Raw genomic sequence first — 12,767 nt, forward strand, 5'->3', positions numbered from 1 at the left:
TCTCCACTGTGGTCTAATACAAACTCCAAAGGGCTGAACTGCTGTCTGTGCGGTGTGGTAATACTCCAAACTAGAAACTAAACTCTCGCCTTGACCGTTTTAATTCTCAAACCTCTGTGCTGGGCTCTCAGCTGTACTATAGTGATACTCAGCCCTGTGTACTGTATTGTAATCCTCAGATAAGTGGATACGGGTCTGACTGGTACTGTTTTACAATACTCAGACCTGTGTTCTAGACTCTCACCAGTACTGAGCTTTCATACGCTATGATACCTTTGTGTTGAATTTTCACCTGTACTGTACTATAAAACTTATACCAGTGTGCTGAACTCTCAGTTGTACTGTGCTTCAATACTCAGTGACACACCAGTATGCTGAACTTCCACCTGCAGTGTTCTTTAATACTTGAATCAGTGTGCTACACTCTTACCTTTTACTGAGTTGTAATACCTAATGACACACCTGTGTGCTTCACTCTCACCTTGACTATGTTTAATACTCACACCTGTGTGGTCAGTTCTCACCTGGACTCTAGCTTGTACTGACCTTTAGTACTCAGTGACACATCAGTTTGCTGAGCCTTCACCTGCAGTGTATTGTAATACTCAGATGTGTGTGTGCTGGATTCTCAACTTTCTGTGCTTTAATCCTGAAAGCGTTGTGGTCACCTCTCACCCGGACTGTACTAAAACACATAACCTAGTGCTTTTTTCTGTGCCTTAATACTGAAACCTGTGTTCTGAACTCTCCGCTGCAGTGAGCTTTAATACAAAAACCTGTTTGCTTCTTTGTCGTCTGTAATGAGTGGTAATACGCAGACTGGTCATCTTTACTCTGGTCTTTTCTGTGCTTTAATCCTCTCATCGGTTTGGACATCTCTCACCCTGACTGTACTAAACTACTTCACCCAGTGTGCTGAACTCTTGCTTGTACTGAGCTGTCATACTCAGTGACACAATCGTTTGTAGAACCCTCACCTGCAGTGTTTTATAATACTCAGCCCTGCGTGATGAACTGTAACCTGTACTGTTTTTGTGCAGTGCTCAGACGTGTGTCCTGAACGGTCTCCAGTACTGAGCTTTAATCCACAACAGCACCCCTGTGTGCTGGGTTCTCACCTGTACTGTACAATACGAGTTAAACCAGTGTGCTGCTCTCACTTGTGCTGAGCTTCAGTACTAGACCAGTCTGCTGCACCTTCACCTGTGGCGTGTTTTAATACTCAAATCTGTGTGCTGATCTGGACTGTTATAATACTCAGCCCTGTGTCGTGTGCTGAACGCTCATCTGTACCGTTTTGTAACCCACAGACCTGTGTACTGTACTGTGTTGTAATATATAGACTGGTGTACTGAACCGTCACTTGAACTCTGGAAAACAAGAGTACCGGAGCATTTGGGCCCGGAGTACCAGACTCGGAGACAGTTTTTACCCCCGCACTATCAAACTACTAAACTCCCAGCCTCTCTCGCCTCTGATCTGAACCTCACAGTGCCTTCTCTCTTACCACAAACTCACACACACATTGAAATCTACCCCTACCTTCCATGTCAAAAAGCTCACTCCCCATCATTTCCATCCTTTTATTTCATTGTGTTAATGTTGTTGCACACTGCCTGTTGTCTCTTTGTTTTATTTTATTATACAATTGTATTGTTTTTTTTGTACTACCTATCGTCTGAGAGCCAGCTAACTAGCATTTCGTTATCCTATATACCTGTAGGTGAGTGTAATGACAATGAACTTGAACAGTGTTGTAACAGTCAGCCTCAGTCCTGTATTGCAGTGTTACTACTCGGATTTCTGCCTGAAAGTGTCCCCTGTCTGTAGTAATCTGAACTATCGCCTATAAAACTATTGTTGTAAAACCCAGACCGATGTAGTGTTGCAGTCTAATAATTGGACCCGTGTTCCAAACTGTCCCCTGTCATACTCCTGCCTGTGTACTGTACTCTGCTGTAATAATGTGCTGACATGTCACCTCAGTCCTCTTGTATTGCTCAACCCTCTGTCCCCTGATGTGAACTGTCCCCTCTCCTGTTGTAGTACTGAAACCTGTGTGCTGTACAACAGTGTCATAATTGGACTCTGCTGTTGAACTGTATTGTAGCACTCGGAGCTGTCCATGGTCCTGTGCTGTAATAGTGTACTTCTGTATGCTGATCTGTCACCTGCACTGGGCTGTAATACTCAACCCTCTGTACTGTGAACTGTCACCTCTATGATGTTGTAATACCCTGACTTGTGGCCTGTGCTTTAATCTATGCAGTTGACCAATGTGCCAACTGGTTTTCTGTGCTCTATTGTAATATTCAGGTCTCTGTATTGTACTGTGCTGTGACGTGTCACCTGTACTTTATTGTAAGATTCAGATCTCTGTATTGTACTCTTATGCGCATGGTCACCTGTACTCTAGTGTAATATCCAGGTCTTTATTGTACTGTCATGTACTTTCTCATATGCTGGACTGTGTATTGAACTGTCTCCTGTACTTCATTGTAAGATTCAGATCTGTATTGTACTGTAAAGTTAATTGTCCTCTGTCTTCTATTGTCATATTCAGATCTTTGTATTATGTGCACTGTCCCCTCTACTCTATTGTCATATTCAGGTCTCTGTAATGTACTGTGAAGTGAAATGTCACCTGTACTTTAGTGTAAGATTCAGATCTCTTTATTGTACTCTCATGTGAACTGTCTCCTGTACTGCACTGTAAGACTCAGATCTCTGTAGTGTACTGTCACCTGTACTCTAGTATATTATTCAGATCTCTAGTGTATTGTGAAGTGAATTGTCCCCTGTACTGTCATATTCAGAGCTTTGTATTGTCATGTGAACTGTCACCTGTACTGTATTGTAAGACTCACATCTCTGTATTGTTCTGTTACCTGTATTCCATTGTAATATGCAGGACTCTGTATTGTACTGTGAAGTGAATTGGCCTCTGTACTCTATTGTCATATTCAGATCTTTGTATAATAATGTACACTGTCACCTGTACTCTACTGTAAGACTCAATTCTCTGTATTGAACTGTCACCTGTACTCTATTGTCATACTCAGATTTCTATTCTAGTGTGAAGTGAATTGTCCCATGTATACTATTTTCATATTCAGATCTTAGTACACATGAACATAGTCACCTCTCCTCTATTGTAATATGGAGGACTCCGTATTGAACTGTCATCTGTACTTTAAGATTCAGATTTGTAATGACTGTCACTTCTTCACTATTGTATTCAGTTGGTTGGACTGTAGTCTGATGTGAATTGTCACCTGTACTCTATTGTAAGAGTCAGGTCGCTGTATTGTACTGTGCTTTGAACTGTCACCTGTACTCTATTGTAGTATTTCTCTTTGTATTGTTCTCTCCTGTACACTATCACCTCTACTCTATTGGAGTATTCCTCTCTCTGTACTGTAGTGTGAGGTGCATTGTCACCTGTCGTCTGTTGTAAGACTCGGCTCAGCCCTGTTCTGAGTTTCAGATCTCTGTCCTAAACTCTTAGGAGAGGAAGTGTAAAACCTCCAGGCCTGCCCTCTTACCTGGTGCTGTCCTAGAACAACATGGCTGCTGGTGTTTCACCGCTGTTGAGCAGCTGTGTTTTCAGGTGGAGTTATTGTGCTGCTCCCCAGTTTGCTATGGCCTGTGCCAGGTCCCTGCACTACTCTCCCTCGATCAGAACTGAATTCTCCTGTGCAGTAACCACCCCAAGCTGGGGTTGTTGTGGACATGTGTGAATTGTCTGTGTTCAGTCTCTACTCCTCTACTGTACCCCTCGCAGAAAGAGGTCTCGTTCTGTCAATCTAGCCGGTAGGGGCTACCCCCATGTCGGCTGTGTAAGAGAGCTGATGGACCGCTCACCTAAGTGACCGTGCAGGGTGAGTGAGTGAGTACTGATGCTCCTACTGGCTGTGACCACACGGTCTTCACTGCTCAAGGGCGAGGAACCCCACTCCCAGGAGTCAAACCCCAGGAGCAGAACGGAGTGAGAGTCTGGGGCAGTCCTGAGGGCAGGGCTGCTGTCTCTGTGCTCAGGGTGTTCTCCTCCTGGCTCTGTTTCATAGTGCAGAAGCGGAGGGCGGGTCTCTGTGGCTGGAGTCTGTTGCGTCTCTCAGGAAGTGTTACCCAAGGTGGGGGAGCTGAGGTGCAGTAACAGCCTTTGTCTACAAGCTGGGGTCTGACACTGGGCACAGAGATGGTCTGGTTTCCTTTCAATCTAATGCACCTCCTTCCTCTCAGCTCCATGGTGCAGTCATCTGCTCCAGGCTGGACTCATCTGATACCGGGAGATACGGGTGGGATAGTGCTGGAGTGTGTACAATGGGCCAAGAGAGGGGGTACGATCTCAACCCTCTGTTACTCTCTCACTGGGACTGTCCTGCTTCATGAACTACATTTCCCAGCAGGCCATGAGGATGATTGTGGCCAATAGGCTTCCTCCCCTGGGTTGATAAGGTGCAGGTGTTGTCAATTGAAGCCTGCAGCCAGTGTATATAATGAGGAGCTCACACATGAGAGAGCTCAGAGACCGGTTACACTCCTGCAGAGGGCTGGAGCCTGGAGGTGCAAGTTCATACATTCTGTGGGTTTGTCACTGGGAAGGAAAAGGTTAAAGAGCAGGGAAACTCTGAAGCTGTGCTGAAGGAATATATATAGATCAACAAACTAGGTTATTTTTACTAAGATAGTTTTGTAACTCACTCTGCCCGCTGTGTCAGTTTTGCTGCTTTCTGACACTCCAGCTCATAGTGTGACAAACTTCACTGTGACTCTACGATGGTCCTGGTCACAACTACAGGACCCAGACTGCAGTCGAGCTCTGTCAGCTGACCAGCTGCAGAAACAGGATTGGTCAGGTGACAATTAAAAAGCAGGAAGTGGAGTCTCCCAGTGTTGCTGCAGCCAGAGCAGCGAGTGGAGGAAGGAGCTGCTGGAGAAGAAAGACCAGTTCACAGCTCTGTGTCCTTCCCAGCACAACCCCCTGCTCTCCTACAGTCAGGGCACGTGTTTCATCTCTCACTTCCACAGAGCTCAGCAGGACTGGTTTGCTTTAGACATCGTTCACATACGATCTGGGATATGTTGCATGTACTCTACTACCTATTTCTCCTGTTTTTCCATTGATCTAGAGTGGAAGTTTGCTGGTGACCCTGTGACAATTCTCAGAGTCTCCCTTCATGACGATCAACCATTCTCACCAGCCCAGCAGTGGCCCTGACTGATCAGAAGATAAACCCAGTTGTTTTTCCAGCTCAGAGGGGACAGGAGACCTGTCCTGTCCCAGTGTCCAGTTGACAGCCCCACTTCCCCTCTAGGTGAGAGACAGGTGGACAGCTCTCAGCACAAACACTTTCAGAGCCACAAGGTAAGGAAACTGCTCTTTATTCACAGTTTGGGATAAAGCAGTCCAGAAACCAGCAGACAAACCTCTAGTTCTTCTGCAAACTGTCGCTAGACATGCATCCAGACACAGCTCCCAGGCTCAGCAGTCAGACCTCCTCCCCCGACTCAGGTCTGCAGCTCTTCCCTCCTGCTCTGCTCAGCACAACTGCTCTCTGTCCCCAGCAGCACCAGACTGAAGGCCTCCCCTCCTGCCTTTTAACTGTCTCCCCACCAATCGTCTTCCACCAATTAGGCAGGTGATTATAGGCAGCAGGTTGTTCTCCTGGGCCTCGTTGGGGATGAAGGTCAGACCAGCGCCACTGTCTTGCCTGAACCCGCTGGGCTCTTACAGTGTGGAAATCGAGTGGTTTGGGAGAGGCGTGTGACGGGAAGGTGAAGTGGTTTTTGGGGTCTTTCTGATCCCATATTGTTGTTAAACAATGTTAAACCTTTGCTGGAGTTTGTTTTGGGTCTCGGGATTAATCTTGCTGGATGTCCTACAGGCTCACCCTCCTCATCCTCTGTTGGGGCTCAGTTGTTCCTGAAATCAATAAAAATAAATACAATTAAACTAGAAAAAGTGTGATTAGTTTTCAGGGATGAGTAAAAGCATAAATATGTTAAAAAATGCAGAGAATTCAATGAAAATAAATAGGTCATTTTTCAGAGGCTTTGATCCCACAGCCCCAGTGTTAGAAACCCAGAGCTCTTCCACTGAGCCACAGTCTCTCTGTGAGTCTGGGGCTCCTGTGTGCTCTTGGTTTTCCCAGCTCAGGGTTCGAGACTGAGGGATAAAAGACAGACCGAATAACCTCTCCATCAGAACAGGAGCCAGTGGAGGAGTGGAGATGGTGCAGAGCTCCTGAGCCCAAGGTTGCAGGTTCAAGTCCTGGCTGAGAACTGAGGTGGGTTTGCAGTGTGGTTCTCCCCAGCAGTGACATGGGTGAGAAGTAAAAGCCCACAGCTCTCGTGTCTTTATTTATCACCGTGTTACTGTTCACAAGAATTAAATTAACAAAAGCTCCATGTTCTTCCAGGATTTGAACCCACAACCTCCAGGCAGAAGTCCAGAGCTCTTCCCCTGAGCCACAGTGTGTCTTTGTAGGTCTGGGGCTCCTGTGGGCTCTTGGTCTTCTTCCCAGGTCAGGGCTGAAACGGAGGGATAAGAGCTGGACCGAATCCCTCTCCCCTTGGGCCTGGAGCAGGTGGAGGAGTGGAGACGGTGCTGTGCTCATGACCAGGAGGTTGTGGGTTCAAGACCTGGCTGATCCCTGGTAAGTAAACTGAGGTGAGTATGTGGGCAGGATGATGGGGAGGGGCTATTACTGGGGGGTAGTGGGGGGGTGGAGGAGGCAGAGCAGGGCCAGGGGGAGGGGCAGCTAGTGGGGGGTGGGCTAGGAAGGGTAGAGCAGGGTAGCTGCTAGGTTAGGCAGGGGGGTAGTGGGTGGTTAGGGTAGAGTAGCAGTAGAGGGAGGGGTAGTGAGTGGGTAGAGTAGGGTAGAGCTAGGTTAGACAGGTGGGTAATAGGTAGAGTAGCACTAGGTGGAGGGGTAGCTCCAGTGGGGCAGTGGGTGGTAGGATAGAGTAGGGCAGGGCTAGGGAGAGAGGTGGGGGGTGGGTAGGGCAGGACAGGTGTGAGGTTAGACAGGGGGGGTAGTGGATAGAGTAGCACTAGGGGGAGGGGTGAGTAGAGTAGAGTAGGGCTGGTGTAGGGGGAGAGGGGAGGAGGAGTGGCAGGTGGCCTGGGCCTGAGGGGACAGGAGGAGGAGTTGGGAGGGGGGCCCAGGCTGGGGCAGGTAGAGAAGGGCAGTGTGGAGGCAGGCAGGTGGAGGAGGAGTTGGGAAGGGGGGCCCATGGTGGGAGGGGGGGGCTGCCAGGGGCAGGTAGTGGAGGGGCAGGCAGGCAAGGAGAGGTGAGGGAGGAGGAAGGTGCAGGTGGCCTGGGCTGGAGGGGGCAGTGTTGGAGGAGGAGCTGGGAGGGAGGCCCAGGCCAGGGTAGGGGGAGGTAGGTAGGGCTGGGGCCAGGTGGGTGGAGTGAGGTGAGGAGAGGAGGGGTGAGGGGCAGCTAGAGTGGAGGTGGAAGGTGGCCTGGGGTGGAGGAGTTGGAAAGGGGATAGAGGGATAAGTGCTAGTGCTAAAAAAATTCCCCCCCCCCCCAGGGAGGAGGATGCCATGCTTATCAGAAAACTTCAAAAGTTTTGCCATCTCCTCACCCCCACTGACCTGGTCCTTGTCACCCCCTCCCAAGCTCCTGCCCCTCCCCATTCACTCCTCACTCCACCCACCTGCTCTCACCTACCCCCCCCTCTCCTACCCTGGCCTGGGCCTGCCTCCCTCCCTCCCTCCCAGCTCCTCCTCCACACTGCCCCCTCCAGCCCAGGCCACCTGCCCCTCCTCCTCCCTCACCTCTCCTTGCCTGCCTGCCTACCCCTCCACTACCTGCCCCTGGCAGCCCCCCCCTCCCACCATGGGCCCCCCTCCCAACTCCTCCTCAGGCCCAGGCCACCTGCCACTCCTCCTCCACCTGCCTGCCTCTACACTGCCCTTCTCTACCTGCCCCAGCCTGGGCCCCCCTCCCAACTCCTCCTCCTGTCCCCTCAGGCCCAGGCCACCTGCCACTCCTCCTCCCCTCTCCACCTACACCAGCCCTACTCTACTCACCCCTCCCCCTAGTGCTACTCTACCTTCTACCCCCCTATCCACCTGTCTAACCTAGCTCTACCCTACTCTACCCACTCACTACCCCTCCCTCTACTCTTCCCTAACCACCCACTACCCCCCTGCCTAACCTAGCAGCTACCCTGCTCTACCCTTCCTAGCCCACCCCCCACTAGCTGCCCCTCCCCCTGGCCCTGCTCTGCCTCCTCCACCCCCCCACTACCCCCCAGTAATAGCCCCTCCCCATCATCCTGCCCACATACTCACCTCAGTTTACTTACCAGGGATCAGCCAGGTCTTGAACCCACAACCTCCTGGTCATGAGCACAGCACCGTCTCCACTCCTCCACCTGCTCCAGGCCCAAGGGGAGAGGGATTCGGTCCAGCTCTTATCCCTCCGTTTCAGCCCTGACCTGGGAAGAAGACCAAGAGCCCACAGGAGCCCCAGACCTACAAAGACACACTGTGGCTCAGGGGAAGAGCTCTGGACTTCTGCCTGGAGGTTGTGGGTTCAAATCCTGGAAGAACATGGAGCTTTTGTTAATTTAATTCTTGTGAACAGTAACACGGTGATAAATAAAGACACGAGAGCTGTGGGCTTTTACTTCTCACCCATGTCACTGCTGGGGAGAACCACACTGCAAACCCACCTCAGTTCTTAGCCAGGACTTGAACCTGCAACCTTGGGCTCAGGAGCTCTGCACCATCTCCACTCCTCCACTGGCTCCTGTTCTGATGGAGAGGTTATTCGGTCTGTCTTTTATCCCTCAGTCTCGAACCCTGAGCTGGGAAAACCAAGAGCACACAGGAGCCCCAGATTCACAGAGAGACTGTGGCTCAGTGGAAGAGCTCTGGGTTTCTAACTCTGGGGCTGTGGGATCAAAGCCTCTGAAAAATGACCTGTTTATTTTCTCTCTGCATTTTTTAACATTTATGCTTTTACTCATCCTGGAAAACTAATCACACAGTTTTCCTAGTTGAATTGGGTTTATTTTTATTGATTTCAGGAACAACTGAGCCCCAACAGAGGATGAGGAGGGTGAGCCTGTAGGACATCCAGCAAGGTTAATCCTGAGACCCAAAACAAACTTCAGCAAAGGTTTAACAACAATATGGGATCAGAAAGACCCACAAAAACCACTTCACCTTCCCGTCACAGGCCTCTCCCAAACCACTCGATTTCCACACTGTAAGAGCCCAGTGGGTTCAGGCAAGACAGTGGTGCTGGTCTGACCTTCATCCCCAACGAGGCCCAGGAGAACAACCTGCTGCCTATAATCACCTGCCTAATTGGTGGAAGACGATTGGTGGGGAGACAGTTAAAAGGCAGGAGGGGAGGCCTTCAGTCTGGTGCTGCTGGGGACAGAGAGCAGTTGTGCTGAGCAGAGCAGGAGGGAAGAGCTGCAGAGCTGAGCTGTGTCGGGGGAGGAGGTCTGACTGCTGAGCCTGGGAGCTGGGAGTCTGCCCGTCTTCACAAAGACCTGCTGTGAAGCTGATTGCACATCTACCTAGAGCTCAGAGAAGAACTAGAGGTTTGTCTTGTGGTTTCTGGACTACTTTATCCCAAACTGTGAATAAAGAGCAGTTTCCTTACCTTGTGGCTCTGAAAGTGTTTGTGCTGAGAGCTGTCCACCTGTCTCTCACCTGGAGGGGGAGTGGGGCTGTCAACTGGACACTGGGACAGGACAGGTCTCCTGTCCCCTCTGAGCTGAAAAACAACTGAGTTTCTTCTGGTCAGCCTGGGCCAGTACTGATCCTCCTGAGGGGAGAATCTGTGAGTTACCACAGGGTCACCAGCAAACTTCCACTGTCCATCAATGACAAACAGGAGCACTATGGAGTAGAGTACATGCACAATATCCAAGATCTTATTTAAAAGATGTCCAAAGCAAACCAGTCCTGCTGAGCCCTGTGGAAGTGAGAGAGATGAAACACTGGCCCTGACTGTAGGAGAGCAGGGGGTTGTGCTGGGAAGGACACAGAGCTGTGAACTGGTCTTTCTTCTCCAGCAGCTCCTTCCTCCACTCACTGCTCTGGCTGCAGCAAAACTGGGAGACTCCACTTCCTGCCTTTTAAATGTCACCTGACCAATCCTGTTTCTGCAGCTGGTCAGCTGACAGAGCTCGACTGCAGTCTGGGTCCTGCAGTTGTGACCAGGACCATCGTAGAGTCACAGTGAAGTTTGTCACGCTATGAGCTGGAGCGTCACAAAGCAGCAAAACTGACAGCGGGCAGAGTGAGTTACAAAACTATCTTAGTAAAAATAACCCAGTTTGTTGATCAATATATATTCCTTCAGCACAGCTTCAGCGTTTCCCTGCTCTTTAACCTCTTCCTTCCCAGTGACAAACCCACAGAATGTATGAACTTGCACCTCCAGTCTCCAGCCCTCTGCAGGAGTTCAACCAGTCTCTGAGCTCTCTCTTGTGTGAGCTCCTCATTATATACACTGGCTGCAGGCTTCAACTGACAACACCTGCACCTTATCAACCCAGGGGAGGCAGCCTATTGGCCACAATTGTCCTCACGGCCTGCTGGGAAGTGTAGTTCATGAAGTCCTGCAGCAGGACAGTCCCAGTGAGAGAGTAGCAGAGGGGTGAGACCGTACCCCTGCCTTGGCCCATTTTACACACTAACACTGCCCCACCTGTATCTCCCCCTGTAAGACCAGTCCAGCCTGGAGTGGATGACTGCACCAAGAGCAAGGTGATGCATTAGATTGAAGAGAAAGCAGAGTGAGTGGCTCTGTGGCAGGGGACTTTTTTTCCCTCTTGTGTCATTGGGTACAGCTGAGCAAGTAAGAATTCCACTAGGGTTGTGGTAGATGGCACAAAAAAAAAACCTGGACTCTTGAACCTCCTCTCCTGCCCACACTGCCATCTGCTGGAGCACAGCTGTTACTGCACCTCAGCTCCCCCCCTCGGGTAACTTCTGCATGAGAGAAGTGCTGCAGCCCTTTAGACATGAATTAGTAACTGAGGAGTCTTCAATCTGAAACAGGTAGGATGTCATACTGACAGAAGACACAGCAGCCTCTGCCCTCAGGAAACCCCCAGACTCACCTCCTTACCCCTGGCTCAGTGCGGGTCCTGGCCCAGGGGTTTCACCTCTTTACTCTTGAGCACTGAGGAACTCCAGCTCTCCCCCTGTCTCTCATGAGCACAGGCAGCAGCTGGATTAATATCCTCACTCACCTCGACTTACTGACCCGAGGCCCAGGGCAGGCAGCTCTCTTGGCCTTCAGCTACAGGGGGAGCATGTTTGTGCACAACTCAGGATGACAGAGGCTACATTTCCCAAACCAGACCTACCTCCTGTGAAGCCCACAAACGCCAAGCACAGCCCAGGAGTAGAGCAGGACTACAGCCACTGATGCACACACACACACACACACGCACGCACACACGCACACACGTGTACAATAACCTCCCCTCAGCTTACCTCTGTTAATTCAGGATACGGCAGTTCTGAACTTGAGGGCGAGGTTCAGCCCAGTCTAACAGAACACAAGACAGTTCAGCACCAACTTGGGTCCATCTTTAAGAACTTGAGCTCACTAGAGGAAGAAGATCAACCCCCAACTTCGTCCATGATGGCACCATACTGGTGTGTGTGGTCACAGGGGGAGGTTACACCAACACTAGTAAGAGCTCAGGACACAGGTCAACCATTTTTAAAAGAGAACAGGGCAGAGGCAGGAATGTTACAATACAGTACAGGTGAGAGTCCACCTGCAGATACACAACAGTGAGCTGAATAGGACAGAGGAGCTGTTGGGCTTCTGGGTCAAGTACTACAGTCCACAACTTCCACTCTTAAAGCACAATAGAGATAACAGTGCACATGATAGACAAGGCTAAAGGTTACAGTAGTGTATTAGTAACACTTTGTATTAACTATGAGTATTACATTAGATTACTAGAGAGAGGGCCCAGGGTTCATACACAGTACAAGAGTCCACATTGACCAGTAGAGAGGTCAGGTTGTTATTGTGTAGTATAGTTCACATGGCAGTCTATTACAACACAATACAGGTGACAAGTCAGGGTATTACACTAGATTACAGGTGACAGTTTGGCACACTGCTCTACTTACACCATCATACAACAGAGCTGACTCTTACATCACTCAAGTAACAGTTCACATCCCCATACAGTACAGAGGTCTGGGTATTACAAGACAAGTAACATTTAACATAACACCACAGTACCCAGGGCTGCGGATCACACGAGAGTACAGGTAACAGTTTGGTACACTGAACAGGTTATTACAGTATAGTACAGTACACATGGCTGGTATTACAGCACCATACAGGTGACATCACAGTACAAGAGAGATCAGGATCTCACACTAGATTACAGGCGACAGTTTGGCCTACTGCTCTCATTACACTATCGTACAACACAGAGGGCATTACAACAGTACAAGTGACAGTTCACATCACCGTACACTACAGGTCTAGGTATTACTACAATATAGGTAACAATTAACATGAGAGTACAGCACACAGGACTGAGTATTACACTAGAGCACAGGGGACAGTTTGACACACCGGTATGTTTATTACACTGTCATACAGCAGACAGAGCTGGGTCCTACAACAATACAAGTGACCATTCACATCCCCCTACACCACACAGGGCTGAGTAATACAACAATCTAGGAAACATTTAACATGACAACAGCATACAGATGTCTGACTATTAGCACAGGTGAGTGGTACAC

This window comes from Atractosteus spatula, unplaced genomic scaffold (genome assembly GCF_055471065.1).
Source record: "Atractosteus spatula isolate fAtrSpa1 unplaced genomic scaffold, fAtrSpa1.hap1 Scaffold_175, whole genome shotgun sequence".
Classification (NCBI taxonomy): Eukaryota; Metazoa; Chordata; class Actinopteri; order Semionotiformes; family Lepisosteidae; genus Atractosteus; species Atractosteus spatula.